The sequence below is a fragment of the Dermochelys coriacea genome, chromosome 7, assembly GCF_009764565.3.
Source record: "Dermochelys coriacea isolate rDerCor1 chromosome 7, rDerCor1.pri.v4, whole genome shotgun sequence".
In the NCBI taxonomy this organism is placed as follows: Eukaryota; Metazoa; Chordata; order Testudines; family Dermochelyidae; genus Dermochelys; species Dermochelys coriacea.
Window position 1 is genome coordinate 53,169,914 of NC_050074.1, and position 22,366 is coordinate 53,192,279.

The window sequence follows — 22,366 nt, forward strand, 5'->3', positions numbered from 1 at the left end:
AAAACACATTATTTGTTTCTATTCTGTTTAGGTCCAGTAAAGAACAGAGAAAACTGTACATTATTTTTATTATTGAATCTGCGAAAAAACCCTACATAAATAAATTACAATGATTTGGACATGTATATATGCATATTTATTTTGTTTTTCCTAACGTTAATTGAGTATTTCAGGGAAAACTGTCAGAGTGGCCACCAGCAATAGTGAAAACTGAAACCCCATAGTGTATCAGATCATGGCTGCACCAAGTATATTTTTCTGCCTCCAGCAACAATCTATACCTGATACTGAAAAGGAAGGTAAGCATCTCTCACTCCCATTGCTGCCCCCACTTCTCATTAAGGTACCTGATTAATTCTACATTGCTGTGCATGGAGGACATTTCTACCTGACAACATTTCTACCTGTGGCAATCATTTTAAGTCCTGAAGCATAATCCTGGATACCTTATCTCAACTAGCAAACATTATTAATATTTGTAAAGGAAACTGGTGCTTTAAATCCAGCCACATGTCTTGACTCCAAGATGAATACAAGTTTTAATGGCTAACAACTATGGTAATATTTTCAATCTGAAGAGGGATGGGGGAAGAATGCAAAACTCAGACCAGGAGCAGGTCTCTCAACTTTGATTTTATAGCAATTATCCTCCTTCTACACCACTATTCAATACCCACCTTTCTCTGTAATGCTAACAATTCTCTGATTCTCATGCTTCAAGAGGAGAAGAGGCCCTGTAACTTCAAGCAGTTCTCTCTGAAAATGGGCTTCAGACTCTTTGCCAAGGAGAATAATAGAAAAATCAATGCCAACAGCAAGAGGGGAAATATGCTGAAGAGCCACTGGCATTTGCTTGAACAGAACAGCTGGAATAAGTTGTCAATTTCACTTACCATAATTTCAGACTGCACTGCCTGGCAAAGGGGACCATTAAAGAAAAGAAAGACACATCTCAAAAGCAATAACAGCCCTTCAGTTATTCGAGAAGTTATGGAATGACAAACAGATGGAAACGAGAAAAAAAACCCAGAACAATGTCGTAAAACAAGTTCTTCTCTCAAGTGCAGGGGCAACAGCAGACAAATGTACCATTGCCAGAGCAGAATCTGTCTGATCCAGTGCAATGACAGCATTGCCTACAAATTAAATCACAGCATGCTGGGCAGAGAAAAACACAGCTGGTATGATTCAGTCGTGTCATGCACATACAGAAAGAATGCTGACCACATATCAAAACCCAGAGAGGAAAAGCAGAGGCAATGCACTCTTCCAGGAAGAGCAAGATCTACTTTGCAATGACTTATAACCATTACATATCTGGTTATAAGTGCTGGTAATTGTATCTCAGCCTGGATGGTCACCAATAGATTTCAGTGGGTTGCAACCAGTCTTCATTTCTTTAATGGCTAGATAGGAGGGGGCAAACTTCGTTGTGTTGCAACATGGGGTTGTTGTATGGAAAAGGTTGAGAAACACTGATAAGAAAAGCCTTAGCAAATGTGGTGTATGAAGCTACGGAACAGATAGAATGGGTCATGGGATGTGTTCTGTGTACTGTAACTTCAAATGCAAAGGAGTCTCCATCCTGTGATAGAGCTGCCATTATATGTTTCAGGTCACATGCAGAAAGCAAGTAACTGAGGCCAAGCTCCTCCAAAGTATTTAGGCTCCTAACTTTCATTGGAATCAATAAGAGTTAGGTGCCTAAATATCTTCCAAGATCTGGGCCTTTGTTTGTGTCTCTCTCCCCACTCTCCACTGCCCCCTGGAGACTTTATATTTGTTCTATGTTGTTTTCCTTAATCTGAAATCAGTCATTTAGACTGGAAAGTACATTTTGCTTTTTGCAGGGGGAAATATTATGGGTGCGTATTGTTCAGAACTACAGAAAGGAAAAAAGCATTGTGTTCTAGAGGCCATTCTTGCCCTTCATACTTGTACAAACTGTGTGTAATTTCAGAGTCTTTCTACAGAACACACGAAAAGCTCCAGTAAGATATTTATTGTAATCACTAAGACAAAGTTTTTGCATCTCATGTGTTTCCTTGCCTCTCCACAACCTTATAATAGAAACTGCAAGTAATAACAGCTGACACGACTACACTGGGCGTGATTTTCAGTTGCACTAAAGAACTTTTATGCTATTCTGACACATAAAGGGGCATCAAAGTGGATGGAAACAGCCTCTTGAGAATATCCCCTGTATATGGCCTCTCCAGCTAGCATAAATTTAGCATAAGGGCTTTCAGCAGATCAGTGACACAGCCAGAGTGCACTGCACTACGGCTACTCCATCTTCTTGGTGTTCATAGGGAGCCTGGGAAATAAAATGTAGATTAGGTCAGCCCAGAGGCTTCTTTGATTTACTTTGACAGCCAGATTGGCCCCTGCCTGACTCCAGAATTAGAGGAGCACAAATGTGGCTTAATGGCTGCTCCAAGCCCAGGAAGAGAGCAATGGAAAATCAGACCTATTATGACAAGAATTACAAATTCTCTTGGATTGGCTAGATGCAAACTGTTAGATCCAACTCATCTATGCTGTCCCTGGAAGTGGCATTCACCGTACCATTTCTAGATGAACAACGGAGAAATCCAGTCAGCTCTCAAAGAGTCCACCTATGAAATCTGGCTTGCTAACCAATGTCTATTTAGATAATAATAGACATTTTCAGAAAGTTAGAGGAGTTAGTCAAATTAATGCTGGAGAGGCCAGTAGAATGCCAAACACATGTTGAGAGGTTACCAACAAAACTAGAGGATTACTTAGCTGGAAAGGAGGCAAGCAAGAAGGAGACCTCACTGATTTTGGAACAGCAAATGAAGTAATGAATAAATTAATTTTCAAACTAGATTCATTTGTCCTGATTTATGTTGCATCATGCTATAAAATGGCAATAAATGTAACACATGGACAGCCTTTTAGGAGGGGAAAAGGCAAGATAAAGTCAGGCCAAAAAATTTATTACCACAAGAGGTACTAGAGGGAAATAGCTGGGCTGGATTTTCAAAAAGGACTAGAAAATGTTATAAACATAAATAATATCTGCAGCTGTGAGAGTTACAAGAGTTACAAGGGTAATCAACCCTCTTTTCCATGTGTACTTGGGCGTTATGAGGTTTTCCTTCTTCTGAGCTAGAGATGGTTGAACATGTACAATCTGGATCTGGATCCTGAATTGCCTCAAAGATCAAGGTTTTTCCAATCTGGGGGTTTGGGTCAAGCACCCCACTATTCTAGGGTATTGGGTAATGACCACTGCCAGCAGCAGGAGACTGACATAAGTGGACACTCAGTTGTATCTGGTATGGCAATTCCTATGTGTAATGATTTATTAAGTTGGGAAAGCTACTCAATGTGACAGCAAGTGGATTGCTTTATATCAGCCATCCTCATATTGCCCCACCAGTGACTCAACCCACTATAGAGTGCTGGTCAGTCCCTTTGTCCATTCTGTTGTTGGGCTCATTATTAGACTACCTGGGAAGGGTGTCGGCTCTGATGGGGACCCATTTCTACTAGGACTGTCACTTGACAATCCATCCTGTCCAATATAGCCCTGATGCTAAAACCACACACTTGGGCCATCTCTTGCATAGCCAATTGCAATATCCTCCTCTCTGACCTCCTCTTCCTTCCTCCCAATCCAAAAATCATCTTCTCGTCTCACGGCTCTAACCATGGACCAGCTCTCAATCATGGACCAAAGATGGATTCGAACCCCTGACTCCCTTATGTTCATTATTTGCACTTTGATTAATATGGAATGAGAGATCAGATAGATAAGATGCCCTCATCTAGTCACCAGATCAGGCACTACTGCACCAAGTCACCATACCCTATAAGCCTTTCCTGGTTCTTTCCCCTGAGCAGATTCTCTCACCTTTTATTTTCCTCCTCTCCTGGTTCTTTACTACTGAGGACATTTGCACAGAAACAAGATGTTAGTACAGTAAAAATCCATATTCTCCTTTCACCTGTCCTCCATGATCCCATGTGGCACAGACTGCTGCTGTGGAAACGTTTAGGACAACAGATGAGGATAAACAACAAGCACACTTAAATGTGTAGGGTGTCTGCAGGTGGAATTGTGCTCTATCATAGTTTGGGGATATCCACATTCTACTGCTGTTTCTATTGCTGCATCTGCATGGATGGGACAATATGGTACTGTAACTGGGTCGGCTATCCTAAGCTAGGGCCAATTTGCCCTAGGCTATAAAACAGACATTTAACATGGTTATAGAAATGTGTTGTCTTGTCCACACCAGCAATCCAATCTTGTGATTTTGGGGGGGCCTGACACGATTTCTCTGCTGCTTTGGGTGGGCCACAATGCTGATTTTCCACGTTGCTCTGCTAGAATCAATGATATTAAACTATTGTTAGAGGACAATCAGGGTGAGATGTCCACAGTTCAGTACAGTGGACCCAAGGCCCTTTAGGTAAAGAACCTCTGAGTCTGGGCAGTGCCTATTCCTCCCTCCAGCCAAGGGTTCCTCCTGTCCTCCCTAAACACTTCCTTTTAATGGCCTATTTCCCTCAGGAGACCCAGACCATCAGCACTCCTCTCAAAACCTGACAGTTCCTACTTGACCCTTCCTGAAGGAGTCTATTGTTCCTCCCCATAAGGGAACACAGTAACCCCTCCTCCTCCATGCAAGGTAGATAGATCTCTTCTCATAGTACTATGCTGATTTGACGGGCGTGGGGGAGTTTCTCACTGTTGTCAACTGTCATGATGTTATCACTCAGTCTTTCCATATCTGGTGTGTTTCTTAAAGCCCCAGCTCCTGGAATCATGTGAATACATGAGAATCTCAGCTTTGCTCATGGTTGCAGAGAAAAGCTTGAGCACATGTCAAAGGCACAAAAAACCAAACAGTAAATAAAAAGAACCCCAAATGTTTGGGTTTTTTTAAATCTCAGTTTTGAGGAGCCTAACTCATAATTCCTGAACTCTTGGGGATGGCAATACTGTGTGCTCCAATGTATCTGTTGGTTTTGCATGGATCTTCCACGCAGTTTGCATATGCGCACACACACACACAGTCTGATTTTGCTATCACTACACATGTTCAACATCTGAATAATTACAATGAATTCATGGATATTCCTCCTGATTTACACTAGCATAAACAAAAACAGGTACAAACATTCCACATGCACTTGGGTTTTGACATTACATAATGCCTCTGATTTCCTAATATTTGGAAAGGGATTTCAGTTTCTCCTCTTTGCTTGTGCACATGGGTTTGTTGAGGGATTATTTTAAAAAGAAGAACTTCCATTTTTCCATTCACAAGGAGCAAACTTCTAAATGTCAGTCATTCAGTGCAGTCATTTTAAGTTAAGAGAACAGCACCACAACAAAGAACTGAAGTAAAGTCTCCATCAAAGAGTGTACTGAGTGTGTGTCCTCTGTAATAGTCTGCACAGAACTGAGCACAAAATGGCTGCCTGTCTCTAGACATGCAGGCCTTAGGGCGTTAAAGGTGCAGAACACAATGCAACCCTTCTGCCAGGTGATTAATGGCAGAAAACAAGGTTGGGTTCAATATATCTTGGGTCCCTCTTGACAAATAACTAAACTGGCTTGAGCCCCTCACCTGGAAACCTGGGTAAACAAAATGCACCAACCTGGAGTGCCCTTAGCAGGCAGAACTTCCCCACTCACAAGCACTCAGACTATGCACAAACAAGAAAGCTGGCAACCGGTATCAAGAGGAGGGCCCCAGGGGTTGGTCTTGGGGCCAGTTTTGTTCAATATCTTCATTAATGATCTGGATGATGGGATGGATTGCACCCTCAGCAAGTTTGCAGATGACACTAAGCTGTGGGGAGAGGTAGATAGGCCGGAGGGTAGGAATAGGGTCCAGAGTGACCTAGATAAATTGGAGGATTGGGTCAAAAGAAATCTGATGAGGTTCAACAAGGACAAGTGCAGAGTCCTGCACTTAGGATGGAAGAATCCCATGCACTGCTTATAGACTGGGGACCAACTGGCTAAGCAGCAGTTCTGCAGAAAAGGACCTGGGAATTACAGTGGACAAGAAGCTGGATATAAGTCAACAGTGTGCCCTTGTTGCCAAGAAGGCTAACGGCATATTGGGCTGCATTAGTAGGAGCAATGCCAGCAAATCAAGAAAAGTGATTATTTCCCTCCATTCGGCACTTGTGAGGCCACATCTGGAGTATTGCATCCTGATTTGGGCCCCCCACTACAGAAAGGATGTGGACAAATTGGAGATGGTCCAGTGGAGGGCAATGAAAATGATTAGGGGGCTGGGGCACGTGACTTATGAAGAGAGGCTGAGGGAACTGGGCTTATTTAGTCTGCAGAAGAGAAGAATGAGGGGGGATTTGATAGCAGCCTTCAACTACCTGCAGCGGGGTTCCAAAGAGGATGGAGCTTGGTTGTTCTCAGTGGTGGCAGATGACAGAACAAGAATTGCAAAGGTCTCAAGTTGCAAGTGGCGGAGATCTAGGTTGGATATTAGGAAAAACTATTTCACTAGGAGGGTAGTGAAGCACTGGAATGGGTTGCCTCGGGAGATGGTGGAATCTCCAGCTTTAGAGGTTGACAAAGCCCTGGCTGGGATGATTTAGTTGGGGTTGGTCCTGCTTTGAGTAGGGGGTTGGATTAGATGACATCCTGAGGTCTCTTCCAACCCTGATCTTCTATGATTCTAAGTCAGTTTTGGGGAAAGGATATACAGTCATAAACCTGGGAACCCAGCAACAGACCATATATGAAAGTCAAGAGCAAAATACACAGTATCCATCTAACTTCCTTCCTATCTGCCAATGAGAATGGCCCACAGATAACAGTCCCTTGACCCGACCATCTCACCCATCCACAAAACCCCATTCCATGGCTTGGATCACGTCTGGACCAAGAGAAGGACTCTTGAACTCTGTTGCTGGGTGGTTAAGGCACTGGTCTGCACTATGGGTGACACAGGCCTAATTCAGAGCTGTTTTTTCCATCCCAGATCACTCTGAACCAAGCAGTGCAGAGACTTGATCCTGGGTTAGAGCCCTAACCACATGGCTACTGAGTGTGAGAAACTCCCTCTCTCACTCTGTAACCAGACAGCCTTGGACCTGAACACATTGCTGAAACCTGTAGTTCTTGGTGAAATTAAATTGCACTGAAAGTGTTCTGAGTATGTCTAAATACATGACAGGAAGTGACATGTAATGGTGAACCTGCCAAGAGTGAAACTGGACTGTTCCTAAAACCAGAACAGATTTATATAAGATGCGTAATAGACACCCTCTATCCACAGAATGGGTATAGTCAAGACAACAGCAGTGCCCCATCCTGTACCTATGAGCTGTTCTGGAGAGATCAGCTCTAAGGATGAATGAGTAATCCAGTCATCACGGCACATCTCTTCCGAGAGGCCATTCTTCACATCAGATGCTGTTTGCAAAGATAAATAACTGGGCTCTAGCTTCCTTACATCTACAATGGGAAAGCATGTGTGTTCGCAAGTCATCCAAGCATTCATGGCCCTTTTCTTGTTTATAGCTTTGCATAACATGCAAGCCTTCATTCCACTATGTTTTTCAATGTTCTCCAATATTTATCATGCACTCTGAACTCTCAGAGCTTCTCTCACAAACCAGTTTTTCTTTTTGGGCTCTGAAAGCTTTCCAAATATGGTTATTAAATATCTGAGAGATAAAGAGACCTCACAAATATTCAAAAGCCAAATGAGCTATAAACATTTCAGACTTATAATAAATAAAAAATTGAGAGAAATGATGCAGCAGATTAAAAATCTGAGCAGCGAGATAGCTGTGTAGTTAACAAGAGTAACAAAGAGCCCTTAGAAGGGTCCTACAACACAGTCAAATATGGTTGGAGAATTCCAAAAGGAAACTCTCGTGAAGGGTTTGCAGCAGTGATGACTCACAGACAAAATTATCCAGAACACCGCGTGATTTGTAAAATACTTCTTAGGTGATGGGGCTCCATTTTTCAGATTTTAAAATAAGGAAATCTGATACAGAGAGTCTTTTATAAAAACATGTGCCTAATTTAGCTGGCATTAAACATCCAGCTCAAACTTGGCCTGCTTCCTATACAGAGCTGCTTTAAATTGCAACTTCACTAGCTGATGTCTTTGTGAGTGTTTGTGTATTTGACCCAAGGCAAAATCTTGCCACCTCCATTGGGGCGATGCTACTCCAGAGAAGGGTCAGGAGGAAGAATTCTCTGCCACCCAAGTTCCAGGGGCTCTGTGGGGAGCAACTTCCCCTTCAGACTGAGGGACTAAAAGGGGAGAGAAAGCACAGCCTGGGGACTGCACAGCTAGTATTGGCCTTACTGTGGTGCATCCAGAATCGTGGGATCTTGGATGGCTCCTTGATTCCCTTTGCCTGAGCAAATAGACCAGACCCACAGAGAACATCTTTTAGCTGACTTTGCTGGCAGCAGCAAGAATTGTTGTCAAGCCACTATCATAAGCAACAGGAATTGGAGATTAATTGCACTTGAGATCACTTAGCCTCAATGGCTAGCTGTAGTCACCATGAAGCAACCAAAGGCAGCTAAGAAAAAGTATTTATAGGACAGTGTTGTGGGGAGAGGAGGAAAGCAAAAGAGACTGAAGATGCTGGGCCAAATTAATTCCTGGTAAAAATCCATTGGTATCAATGGCGTTTCATACTCTGGACCAAATTAATTACTGTGAAAGGGACACAGCTACTGTCAGTGAGAGGGTTAACTCCACTCCTTGCTAATAGTCAGCCATCACTGCACTCTGCTAGCAGGGATGGGTAGATCAGCCCTGTGTTCCTTGCAGGGAGGTGGTTGCACCTTGCTGACATCAGCGGCAAGGTCTGTTGAGGGGTAGGGCAGGTTGCAAACGCCTGGCCTCTCTCTGGTTAGGCTGAAGCAAGCCATTTTCTCTTGACGATAACACTTTTATACATGGTTATACACACTCTTTCCCTCTCCATCCATGGAGGCAATAACAGGTTGGTTTTTTTAAGTTATAGCATAGCTGGGCTACCACTGTGTTTCACACTGCTGTTCAAACAAGATTCTTTTCTTGTAGTGCACATAGGGCATTTGACTTGACTTTTGGACCTAAAAAAGCAGTTGATCTTCAGTTTTTTTAATAAATAAATTCCACCTCAGGTGCTCAAACACCAGCTCAGGCAAGTCGTGTTCTTTCCCTTAGCAGTCAGCCCCTAGTAAGTCCATCTCTAGGGCCAGATCCTCAGTTGATGTAAATCAGCACAGCGCCACTGAACTCCTTGGGGGTTGATGTGCATTTGGCAGAGCTGTGTAGTGCCCCACAGTGGGCCAGGCTATCTGCAGGCCAGGATGGAGGGGAGCTGTGTGTCAGTCGCAGGCCTTGGAATAACAGGCTTTCCCAGGACTGGTGTCAGTGGTCACACAGTATCATGTAACCATTTCTTTCTTACTCATTTACTTAAATCTGCAAGGCATGGAGCACTGGAGATGGCTGGGATTAAATATTACACACTGGTCTGGAAACACGTTCTAGCCATACTTGGAAAGAATGTTAATGCCTCGGTGGTTCACTACACACAGAGCAGGCTCTCATCTGGGTTAAATACATAGTAGATTACATTTTAATGGTATAACAGTCCCAAAAATTATTGGCTCATTTCCCCCAATATTCCACATTTCATCTAATCAGCCACTTTATAACCTATGTCTTACTAGCCAGGGCCCCACAGGACAGCTAGAATGAGATTTCTACCAGTACAAACAGTTAGGAGGACCTAGAAAGCCAAAGTTCCCTGCAAATCACATCCACCCCATTAAACAAGGACATGCCTGACTCACTCAGCATGGATGCAGATTGACCTTCTCAGAGCCCGACTCATCCCTGTGCTGGAGGAATACCTAACCAGGACCTACACCTGCGACACAACCCTTTTTAGCCTGCCACACAGGTAAAAAAAGGTGCTAGGGCTATGATGAAACCCACTTTGATACCGCACACACTATGGCAAAACTTCCGTTGGCCCATAGGCTTCCCTTCAGCAAAGCATTTAAGCATGTGCTTATAGACTGAGCAAAACAGGTTTAAGCACATGCTTAAATGCAGGCACATGCTTAATCTCCACTGAAATCAATGGTGTTTTGCTGAATAAGAATGGACTGCTAAATGAGGGTCCTAAAGATAAGGGGAAAGACTGTCATCTTGTACAATTTATTCTGTTGTTTGTTACCAGACACAGTTCAGAAACAAGTAAGGGGGAATCCTGAACAGTGTTCTCTCTAGTTTCCCACAAATGTGTGGAATGAATTTTGTTAACAAAATTCATGTGGTGGAGGTGGGGCTGAGGAGTTCAGAGTGTGGGAGGGGGCTCAGGGCTGGGGTAAAGGGTTGGGGTGCAGGGGTGTGAGGGCTCCAGCTCGGGGTGTGGGTTCTGGGATGGGGCTGGGGATGAGGGGCTCAGGGCTGGGGCAGAGGGTTGTGGTGGGGGTGTGAGGGCTCCAGTTCAGGGTGCAGGCTCTGGAGTGGAGCCAGGGATGAGGGTTTTGGCGTGCAGGCTGCCCCGGGGCTATGGCGGGGAAAGAGGACTCCCCCCAGCTCTCTCTCCCCGCAGCAGCTTCTGGGCTGGGGGGAAGAGGCACCTCTCCCTGCTGGGGCAGCTCCAAGGATGGGGCTGCAGGATAGAGACCTCTCCCCAAGCCACGGCAGGTTGGGAGCTGGGCTGGGTTGGGACCAGGGCCTGTGTCCCCCAGGCACATCAGATATGGGGGATAGGCGCCTCTACCCCTGCCGCGGCAGGTCCAGAACGGGCCTGTGTTCAGGCTGAGGGAGGGGCGCTGTACCCCAGCCGTGGCAGGTCGGGGGCTGGGCTAGGTTGGGGCCGGGGGAGCGGTGCCTGTCCCCTGGACACGACAGGTCCACCAGGACTGGATTCCCTGAGTGCCTGCGCAGCGCTTAATAGGCTGCTGCACGGCCACGCAGCTTACTGGGAGCTTAGATCCTGAAAAGGCTCTTCATTCACCAGGTGATAGGTTTAGGTACTAAACTTGCTTCACTTCAGTCTATGTTACACATTCAAAAGCAAAGATACATACATTGCAGAAAAAGGGGTTTTCTTCAGAAGACAGACAATGCTGGATGCATTAGCAAGCTGGGGTCACTGGTGAATGCTTACCAGCAGTTGAAAGAATTTCTGAAATGCAAGAAACCCTGTTTTACTTCTGTGATCCAGCCTTGTACCTTTCTTTATTCTGGTTGTGATTTGCATCTATAGGCGCCCTTTACTAGAGGGGCATCGTTCTGAACTTTATTGTGAGTGTTCCAGTTGGGAAGATCCTGTGTGCTGCAATCTAGCCTTAGAAACCAGAACTCCCATGATGCCTTGGGGAAAGAGCAAGAGACTTCTTCTTGCGGGGAGTGCAGGGAGAGGAGGCGGTGGGCTCCATTTTGGGGGGGAGAGGAGTCAGATTGCTGGTATGGAGTTCTGTCCATACCAGGAGCTGTTGCTAACTGCTGCTAGGAAGCCGGACCCTGCTGCGAGGACCCTGCTGGGGTTTTGATCGAGCAGAGACCTTCAGAGGTGGTTGTAGGGTTGCCAGGTATCCAGAACACCTGGTCAAAAAGGGTTGCTGGCGGCTCCAGTCAGCACCACTGACCAGGCTGCTAAAAATCCGGTTGCCAGTGCAGCGGGGTTAAGGCACAGCTGGCTCTGCACAGCTCCCCAGAAGCGGTGACGTCCCTCAGCTCCTAGGTGCAGGGGTGGCCAGGCAGGCTTTATGCGCTGCCCCTGCCCCAAGTGTCGGCTCTGCAACTCCCATTGGCCACAGTCCACCCCAATCCCCCTCATCCCTGGCTGGGACGCTGGTTTGGGGACCTGACCACATGGTTTGGTCCCTCTCCGACTGATGGGTGCACCAGCGGCTTGGCCCCGCTCTGGCACTTCGGCCAGGGCACTGGATTGGGGCCGGACCACGCAACTTGGCCCCACTCCGGACGGGGCACTGGATCAGGGCCCAGACCATGCGGCTTGGCCCCACTCTGGCGCTCCAGCTGGGGTGCTGGGTCAGAGGCTGCACTATGTGGCTCAGCCCTGCTCCGGCTGGGCGCTGGGTCGGGGGCTGCACCATGCAGCTTGGCCCCGCTCTGGCCAGGGTGCAGGGTCAGGGCCGCACCACGTGGCTCCCGGAAGCAGCAGCATGAATCATAGAAGATTAGGGTTGGAAGAGACTTCAGGAGGTCATCTAGTCCAACCCCCTGCTCAAAGCAGGACCATCACCAACTAAATCATCCCAGCCAGGGCTTTGTCAAGCCAGGCCTTGAAAACTTCTAAGGCTGGAGATTCTACCCCCTCTCTAGGTAACCCAGCTCCAGCTCCTACACGCTCCAATGGGAGCTGCAGGGGTGGTGCCTGTGGACAGGGCAGTGTACAGAGTCGCCTGGCTGCGCCTTCGCTTAGGAGCCGGAGAAGGAACATGCCACTGCTTCCGGGAGCCACTTGAGGTAAGCGCCACTTGGAGCCTGCACCCCTGAGCCTCTCCCCATGCCCCAACCCCCTGCCCCATCCCTGATCCCCCTCCCGCTCTCCAAATCCCTCAATCCCAGCCGGAGCACCCTCCTCCAACCCAAACTTCTCATCCTCAGCCCCACCCCAGAGCCCGCATCCCCAACCAGAATCTGCACCCCTTCCCCACACCCCTGATCCCACTCTTGCACTCTGAACCCCTTGGTCCCAGCCCAGAGCACCCTCCTACACCCCAAACTCCTCACCCCCAGACTCACCCCAGAGCCCGCACCCCGAACCAGAGACCTCCCCCCCTCCCACACCCCAACCCCAATTTTGTGAGCATTCATGGCCGGTCATACAATTTCTATTCCCCGATGAGGCCCTTGGGCCGGAAAGTTTGCCCACCCCGTGCTAGCCTATAATCACCACAGGTTGGGTAGCAGATCAGGCATCTCATCTGGGTTCCAGAGCACAGTCCTGTTAGTCTGTGTTCACTGTCCTGTGTCTCATTCAAAATGGCTCCTGGTTCTTCTCTGACCCAGGCTGAGTGGGATTCATTCCACAACTGAGTTGAAATAAGCCATACAAGCACTTTGCATACTTGGAAAGAAACATCCTTCCCCCATCCCTTATATAGTCAGAGCCAAGGAATACACACATGACTAGAGTTTCACTAGCTCCCCATTAGGCCAGGATCCCACAGGCACCCTGATTACATAGGATTCTGACTAGGGACTTCACAAAGAAAAAGCTAAGTAAGTACACCTGCAATCTACACTAAATCTGCACATAAGAGCAACTCGACATGCAATCAAAATATGTAAAGAGAAAAGCGGGGTTCAGTTGACAGATTTCCCAAGGAAATGCATTGTGCCTTTTTAAACCAAATTAGCTGAGAATCGTGACAGATTAGAAGCACTGGAAATTAAAGCACTACTCTGGGCCTTCTCCAAAGCCCACTGAAGTCAAGGCAGCCTCTCTGCAAAATCCACAGAATGACATGGGCAACTGATCCCCCCCCACTGACCTATCATAAGGAGGTAGTTGGGGATTCTGCAGTTGGTGGGTCTAACCTCAGCTGTGCCATGGAGGCCCTGTGTGACCGTGGACAAGTCGCTTTTAATGTCTCTTTATCTCTGTTCTTCCCCCATCTGTACAAGGGAGGATAATAATACCATCTTCATAAAGCTCTTTGAGACCACCAGCTGGAAAGCACTATGGAAGTGTTGACTTGATACTAATATGCTTGAGCTCTTTGGAAACCACCTCTGGGAGGAGACTCCAGGAGTTAAGTCGCTGTGCTCATGTCGCATTCAGCCTCTGCACTGAGTCCTACAGAAAGTGCCAAAAGTTAGAACCGATCATGACAGATTCCAGCTCACTAGGAACTAGACTGATTCCAGCAACTCACTTCAGCAGCAATAACCTTCAGTCTCTTGACTTGTGTCAAATTCAAGCTGGCTGACCCTGAACTAAACGGTTCCGAGTGCTGTTCTGAACTCCTGGAGTTACCCAGTCCCCTAACTGCAGCCTTAAAGTTTCCAGGGTAGGAAAAGAGCAGGCAGGATCAGTAAGCCTGAGAAACAGTCCAGCAGCTGTTCTGCAATCAAACTGAGAAGGGAGACGCATGTCCATAATTCCTATAGAGAGGAGAGCTACCATCACAGCACAAGCAGGCTTGAGGGGTAATTATTCTTCTCAAAATGATAAAGTGCTTTGATTTTCACTTGAAAACAATGGAAGTAAACCAGAAAGGAATGATGTGATTAAGGCATCAGACTGGAAGTTACCCCAGCTCTACCACAGATTCCCTATGACACCACGGCCAAGTTGCCTCGGTTTCCCCACAGTAAAATGGGACTGATCCTACTCACAGGGAAAGCCCTGAATGGAGGGCAATACCAAGGTGCCAAGTCATGTTATTTACTGACTCAACTGCTGGAAATCAAACAGTCATTTCCATAAAGTGAGACTCTAGTGCAGTGAGATCTGAGGAATTAGAGATGGTGGCATTTTGCCATGCGGGAGGGGGGTGGGAGTGAAGCTGTGCTGCCCCAGTAGGGGAACAGAGGACTCAGTTCCCCCAAGCTCCCCAAATCACCAGGCCAGTGCCCTCATTGCACCATCACTTGAGATGGCATAGCCTGCTCCTCCTAACTCTGTGGGCTGGTGTGCATTGGGAGCCAATGCTCTGTCCCTTTTGGGGTGGCTTGCGCCCCTGTGGATGCATATAGCTGCAGTGTGGCACTCCCTTGAGTGCAGGGGCGTGCTTGCCCTGGCTCCTGTGAGGCAGTGGAGGAGATTCCGGCACTCACCTCTACTCTGTGCGCTGCAGTACAGGCTGGGGGTAGCCTGCCTGAAGTCAAGCTTGTTATCATCAACGTTCTTTAGAAAGCAGGAGAATGTCAGTACAGGAGTGAAAAGAAAAGGAGGACTTGTGGCACCTTAGAGACTAACAAATTTATTTGAGCATAAGCTTTCGTGAGCTACAGTTCATTTCATCGGATGAAGTGAGCTGTAGCTCACGAAAGCTTATGCTCAAATAAATTCGTTAGTCTCTAAGGTGCCACAAGTTCTCCTTTTCTTTTTGTGGATACAGAGTAACACGGCTGCTACTCTGAAACCTGTCCTTACTGAGCACAGTATGTTATGGAAACATCTTTTAACATGGATAATTATTGCGTGGAGAGGCAGCATTTGACTATGAATTGCTAGTGACAGGTGACAGTGCTGCTGGCAATTAGTCTGAATTGCCATGCAAATTATTAGCAGCAACCCATAAGTAGATAGAGAAATCTGTTAGAATCTGTGGAAGCTGAATGCACCATTACCTACAGAGCTAGCTGCCAGTGCTAAATGTCTACACAACTGGGAGGATCAGAATGCTGTTTACCATAGGGACTATTTGACATCTTAATAGATTTCCCCAAACAAATTAGACTTAGCAACCCCAAACTCCTGTCTCTTGCATCAAGTCACTTTTTATTTTAAATGTTGCTACCACCACTTACTGTCTGTATGGGATGCTGATGAATATCCATAACAGCGGTCTTGCATCAGTCAATCCCCAGCAATGCCAGCATGATAAGTAAGGTGAAGAGGAAACATCAGAACCAAAATTCTTAAGCCTTATTTAGTCTCTGTGAAAGCTGGAGTATTTCACCCTGATTTACTGCCAAGTCACCACTTCTGGAATTGGTTTCTGATGGAAGTATCTACAGAAATAAAGTGACATAAGCCAGTCCTAAATAACGAGAAGAAGCTCTGAAATAGACCATCATGGCACATGGAAACTATGCCATTGCAAATGGCAAGTCTCTGACCGCATCACAGGACAAGTCTTGTTAGCACCAACAAACCATCTGTGCTTCTCATGATGAAGCTAAGTGCGAAGCTGATGATAATAGTGAGACTTTGCATTTCTGGAGCACTGGCCAGCTCAGGATCTGTTATTGTGAAATATGTGAGTGTTGTCCCCATTTTATTGATGGAGAAACTAAGGCAGGAGGAATTGCAGTGACTTGTCCAAAAGTCTTATGGCAATTCATTGGCAGAGCTGTGAGTTGAACCCAGCTCTCAGTCATTTACTCTAACCACTAGACCATGCCGGCCGCCACCTTTGATAAGAAGAGGAATTCTGTATAATTAGTGAACTCTCCAAGGGCTCTCTTTTCTATGGACCCAAAGCTTTGGGTTTCGAGTCTACAATCTGGATCCTAAAAGCTGATTAACATGCTGAGAGAGTAATGATTAGATGCCCTTCAAACTAAGGCACTCTCTGAACGTGCCTAGAGAAGTGTGTATACACAGCATAATAAAGGGACTTGGTAAAGTCACCACTCCACTAAATCATTAGCTTGAACCTGGTCCAGGAATAATCAAGAGTCGTCCCCAGGTAATGGCTGTTTGGTGTCCCACAAGAAATGAGTTATTTCAGTCCAATGTCCTGTGGAAAAGGATCCAAGCCACACGCACATAAAACGTTTTCCATCAAAACTGGTCCCTAAATTGGCAGAGATACCAGGGCCTGAGACACAGAGACAACTTCCTTAGAAGAGGCTGTGCCAGGTCAGGGTGAAGCTGCCATGTGGGAAGAGGACTGTGCGGAAGCTGGCACTGCCACCTCCTATATGGAACCAGGGACTCAAGGACTTCAGTCTCCCAGGCAATCAATCTGACACCTTAACCTGCATTCCTGCATAAAGGAAAGAAATAGATAGCACATCACAGCATGTCACAATCACTTTTTCAACCAAATGAATAAACCCAGAATTCCAACTCTGGTGGAGAGGCAGGAAACTGGGTCTCTCTCTGTGCAGCATTTGCTAACCCCCAGATGCAGGTAAGTAATTGCTCTCTTTTCCACAGGTAAGCATACTTCTTTTGAAAATGACAAAGTTAGCCTTCAATCCTGCAAATCGCTTAGGCCCATGCTTCACTCTATGTACATGAACAGTTCCATTGAAGTAAATGGGAATACCCATGGGTATAAATTTAAGCACGTAAGTGTTTGTAGGACCTGGGCCTTAGAGAGACAGAGAAAGAGAGACGCTGATTCAACAAATCACATAAGTACATGCTTAAGTCCATCTCTATTAAGCAAAGTATTTAAGCACATGCTTAACTTTAAGTACATGCTTAAGTATTTTGTCAAATTGGAGCAACAGTCATTTCATGGAATCAAGATCTACGAAGAACCGAAAATGAAAAACATCTCGTTCTTCCTTGTCATGTTAAGCATTTAGATACCAAACCAGCATCTAGAAAAATATCAACCTGACAGCAGAATAAGGATGGGCGGTGGGGAGGGGGAAGAGGAATAGCACGTAGAGACTCTTCTCTTAGTAATGTTCTAAAATATTATTTATGGACAAGATTGTAAGGTCTTTGGGCCACAAACTAACTAGTTAGTCTATGTCTACTCAGTGCTAGCATGGTGAGAATCAATCCACTTGTGGCCTAGAGGCACAATAACAACCACAACAATAAAGGAGATTTCTCAATATGAATGGAGAGGTTTTGGGTTAATTGTAGAGACCTTCAAAAGTCATAACTGGCATCTGCTACAGAGCTTGGAACCACAGCAAAGAAAGAGATTGATTAAACAGGAATCTATCACAAAAATGAATAGCAACATCCCAAGACAGGTCTTCTGCAGCTGGAAATCTTCTGGGAAACACGCTGTTCACAAAAGCTTATGCTCTAATAAATTTGTTAGTCTCTAAGGTGCCACAAGTACTCCTTTTCTTGTAGGAAATGTAAATCAATCAGGGAGTTTCTGAAATGCATTGGCAATTTGCTCATTTATATATTGAAACTACATCTAATGTGAACCTGGTTCATGCAGGTCAGGCTTCTCTGGGCATTACCTTTCCACCAAGAACTCTCATAGAGAATCCCCATCTTGGTCTTCGTCAGCCCTAGGAATCTCAAACTACAAGGATCTGGTTTTTTAATAAAGGTTTTATTAGGACAGAAACTGGGGGTGGAGAGGAGTCACATCAGAACCACATAGACGGTGTTTACACACCATTTTTTCTTCTCAAAGTTTTCCACCTTGGCTATTCCTGACTCAGCTCCACTGTGCTAACCATGGTGGCTGTGCTACTGTTGGCCAACTGCCAGTATTTGTGCCAGCCTGTCACCTACCCTGAGCAGAACAGATCTAGATGATGTGGTGGTTAAAATGCTGGTAGCCAGCAATGCCCTTCTCTACACTAGTGCTCCCAGTGCTGCCATCACTGATGGACCCAGCATTAGGAGTGGTGGGGAACTTCAGCCAAAAGGGTAACATTTTCAAAAGTGCCTTGGGGACTTTAATTGAGACATTGGTTCCAAGTGTCTAAGTCACTTGAAAATGGGGCTTTGGCTCCTAAGTCACTTTGCCACTTATGAAACTTTAAGCCAAAGTCTAGTACAGACTCAGTCAAACTTTATCTTGACAGGTACAGCCTTAGGGAAATATACTGCTCTATCATCCAACTCGCTCTCCCTTATTGACAAGCTCAGACTCCACCTGTCAGTCTTTCAGATCCCATCCTTGATGGAGCTCCACTGACCTCTTTTTATCAGAGAGATTCTCCCTTCATATCTTGAACAACTATACTCATAAGGGTTAAGTCCAATGTGCTGTCCAAATCCCATAATGGCTAATTATTCTGTCTAAGATAATTCCCCCTGGAAGTTTCACTCAGCAAAGAATTTCTTGGCTTCCTGTCCTAGAAACTGTAATGTATTGTTTGCTTCACACTGTTAGGGCCAGAGCCAAAGCCCATTGAAGTAAACGGGTGTCTGTCCATTGATAACAGTGAGCTATCAACTGTGTTTTGCCCCAGAGGGGGCTGCATTTTAGTGGTGGATGAAATGATGCTTGTAGCCTGTGGTTAGTTTATAAAGTCCTTGCAGAACCTTTATGGTGGAAGGCACAGCTAGAATTGTAAAAGGGACCTGGGGGAGCTAGGTGCCTAACTCCCATTGACAGTCAAAAAGTATGGCCAATATAAATGTAGGACCCCCAGAATCAGAATTGTTTTAATCTAACCCCCTCAATTCCCCTCCAAAACTATCAATGAACAAGCCAACATGCTGTCCTAGTTCCAAATGACAAATTCTCAGACTAGAACTGCCAAATTTGATTTACAAGTTTGTCTCGCAATGACAAGAGTACGTACTGTGGACCTGAAATGTTTATGGCATGAAACTCTTGGCTTATCAATATTTTAAAAAAATTGGAATTTGCTGCCAGCTGCAGATTTTATTTTATTTTTATGACCCAGTATATTTTCTGCCTTCTTCCCACCAGTACAGTGACTCAGCAGTGCTCAACAGCATCTAGGTTTTCCCATAGAGATTTTGCAAAATGTCGATGGCAAATTAACACACACTGTGGGATTGTCTACATTATGACTCTTAATCAGTGACATACTTGTCTCTAAATATGGGTCGATCCACACCCAACATTGCTGATTCACTATTAGTAACCATGGCAAATAATCATGGATCACAACCTAGGCTATCAAATGGTTATCATTCTGTAACCAGGTCATAACAACTTAGACAGGAACTCCTGATCCTGTTTATCTATTGAGTTTGCCAGCCCTCCTCCTTCCCACCTCAATTTGTAATTGGCCTTCACGTAGTACTTGTTCCGTGAATTGTCCTGCAGATGCTTTATCCTCTGGAGAGACAGAATGGAATAGATTCCCCCCCATATGTACTGATGCACATGCAGTTAGGTACCATCAGTGTGGACACACAAACATGGCTGACAAATGGTTGTGGTTTTTAAAATAAGAAGTTGTTTGGATACAATTTGACCACATTTGTTGTAACTACAACAGATGAAGAAGCCAAGTCCAGATTCCAAGCACTGCAGTAGTTATCGCGAAGACAAGGTTAGTGCAGAACATTTGGCAGAAGCAATATGAATAAAAAGCCAGAGGGGATGGCTCAATGGTCTGAACATTAAGTTTGGAACACCAAACTCCCTGAAATCAGAGCATCAAAGTCCAACAAAGTTTATTCAGCCCTTCATCACCCCAAGACATATACACGGTGTTCCACATAGGTTATTGTGCGAGTCTTCAAATGAGACTCTGGAAACCCAGCATCCTGGTCTGTTAAGACATTAAAGATCCCATGGCTCTTTCAGAAGAAGAGGGATTTGCTCTTACATGAAATTTCCCTCCCCTGATTGCTTTGCAGCATGCTGACCACTGCCTTCAGTCCCAAGAGGTGGCTGCACTTCAGTGGTGCTCTGTAGTTTGGGACCTGAAGAATGATATTAACTTTAAAATATTATTGTGGATCAAATGTAATGCCTTTAATAGGAGATACTTTGAGACAGGCTGCATGGCAAGTCAGAGTTTGCACAGGAGTTCTCTCTGCTGGAGTAATTTAGAACTCTACACATTTATTGGAAAAGTGCTGAATTACTCAATTCCAACCTGTTTTACTGCTCCCAAGTTGTCAAACCACTGTGGTCTTTTCTTACTGTATTGCTGTCCACAAACAGTCAATGTTATTAGCTGTATTTAATCTGCTCTAGTGGATCCTGTTTATTCCAGTGTTAATATAGATGGAATATGCCACAAAGAAAAGGAAATAGAGATTAAGTCCAGGAAAGATTTATGTATCTTTATTGATCCTAGCTCTGCCTATGATTTGAACAGAGTAGAAATGAAATAAGAAATTTCCTCAAGCTACATTTTAGATCAATTAAAAAAAAGGAGTACTTGTGGCACCTTAGAGACTAACAAATTTATTTGAGTATAAGCTTTCGTGAGCTACAGCTCACTTCATCAGATGCTTCGGTGGAAAATACACTCCACCGAATGCATCCGATGAAGTGAGCTGTAGCTCACGAAAGCTTATGCTCAAATAAATTTGTTAGTCTCTAAGGTGCCACAAGTACTCTTTTTCTTTCTTGTAACCAGAGTGATCACTTAAGGTGAGCTATTACCAACAGGAGAATGCGGGGGGGGGGGGGGGGGCGGCGGTTGAACCCTTTGTAGTGATAATCAAGGTGGGCCATTTCCAGCAGTTGACAAGAACGTCTGAGGAACAGTGGGGGGAGGGGGGAGGGATAAACATGGGGAAATAGTTTTACTTTGTGTAATGACCCATCCAATGTTACTTTTGTGGCACAATTGTTGACCCACAGAAATATCAGAAGATATGCGCATTCTGTGCTTCAAGACAACCCAACCCTACTGGCCTCCCCCACCTGCAGCCCTGCCCTGACACACACAAAGAAAAGAATGGCTATGCTGTGTCACTTGTTTACAACCTGATCTCGCAAGCTTGTACCCAAGCGAACAGCCCTTCCATGCATAATCCCATTAACATCAATGGGACTGCTTGGGTGAGTAAGGACTACTCCTCTGAGAAAAGAATCAGGCCATCTGTTACCAGGTTTGTTTATGAGGAGACCATAACTATATTAATCTACACAAATATAGTGGCCTCTTTATTTATCAAACAACTGTCTCTGATCAAACAACAAGAAAGTCTTAAAAATTATTTTTATTTACTTCTGCCAACACTTGAATGCAAATTGAGAAACAATATCCCGAGGTACATGGCAGCGTATTAATTTAAACTTTAGTCTGTCAACAGTAGGGGGGAAAAGGCTGTTAATTTCTGTAACAAAATGCTCCATTATCAATCTGCAAAATGCATGTGGCAGTTATAGAGTTATATCCTTGTGAACTTTAATAATGATCTGTTACGAAATGCCATGGGCAATTGGTAGATTGTTATAATGTTATGACAGAATGTAACTGGCTCTCACTAATAGTCTTGTGATCTATAGTATGGTTAACATAAGACAGGATATCACTCAGAATGATGCAGTCTAGTACTTCAGCAATATGCATGGCATGTTGGGTTCCTATATTAATCTTCACTACTTGTGTATGATTAATAAAAGTAAATCATTCCATTTGGTACAGTTCCTCAGAGAGTTATAAAATATCTTATGAATTCTTCACTGAACAGCTCATAAATTAGTCCAAGTGAATGACGTGAGCAGGCATTTACATAGCACTGTATATCATCAAAGGGCTGTACAAAAATTCATTAATCCTCACCACAGCTGTATAAGATAGGCAGGCATTATTTGCTCCATTTTATAGATTGGGAAATAGAGACACACAAGATGGGATGTCCAGAGTTGTAACCAACTTGTCCCACTGAAGTCAGAAGTAAAACTTCCAGGTCCTGATTCTCATTTGAACTGAGGCTCCTTAATTCCAGTCTGGCAGTGTAAAGGGTCCAATCTTAAGGCTCCTTTAGTGGCCTGAGTGTAAATAAGAATTAGACCTACACTGATTTCAGAGGGAGCAGAGTTTGGTCAATGCTGTGTGCTGTAGAA

The 22,366-nt window shown here is 45.0% G+C and overlaps 1 protein-coding gene across 2 annotated transcripts in view; it reads right to left on the reverse strand.

Moving 5' to 3' along the window:
- The window catches only part of SORBS1 (sorbin and SH3 domain containing 1), a 262,686-nt gene that overhangs the window by 146,161 nt on the left and 94,159 nt on the right, over window positions 1-22,366 (reverse strand). The window lies entirely within an intron of this gene.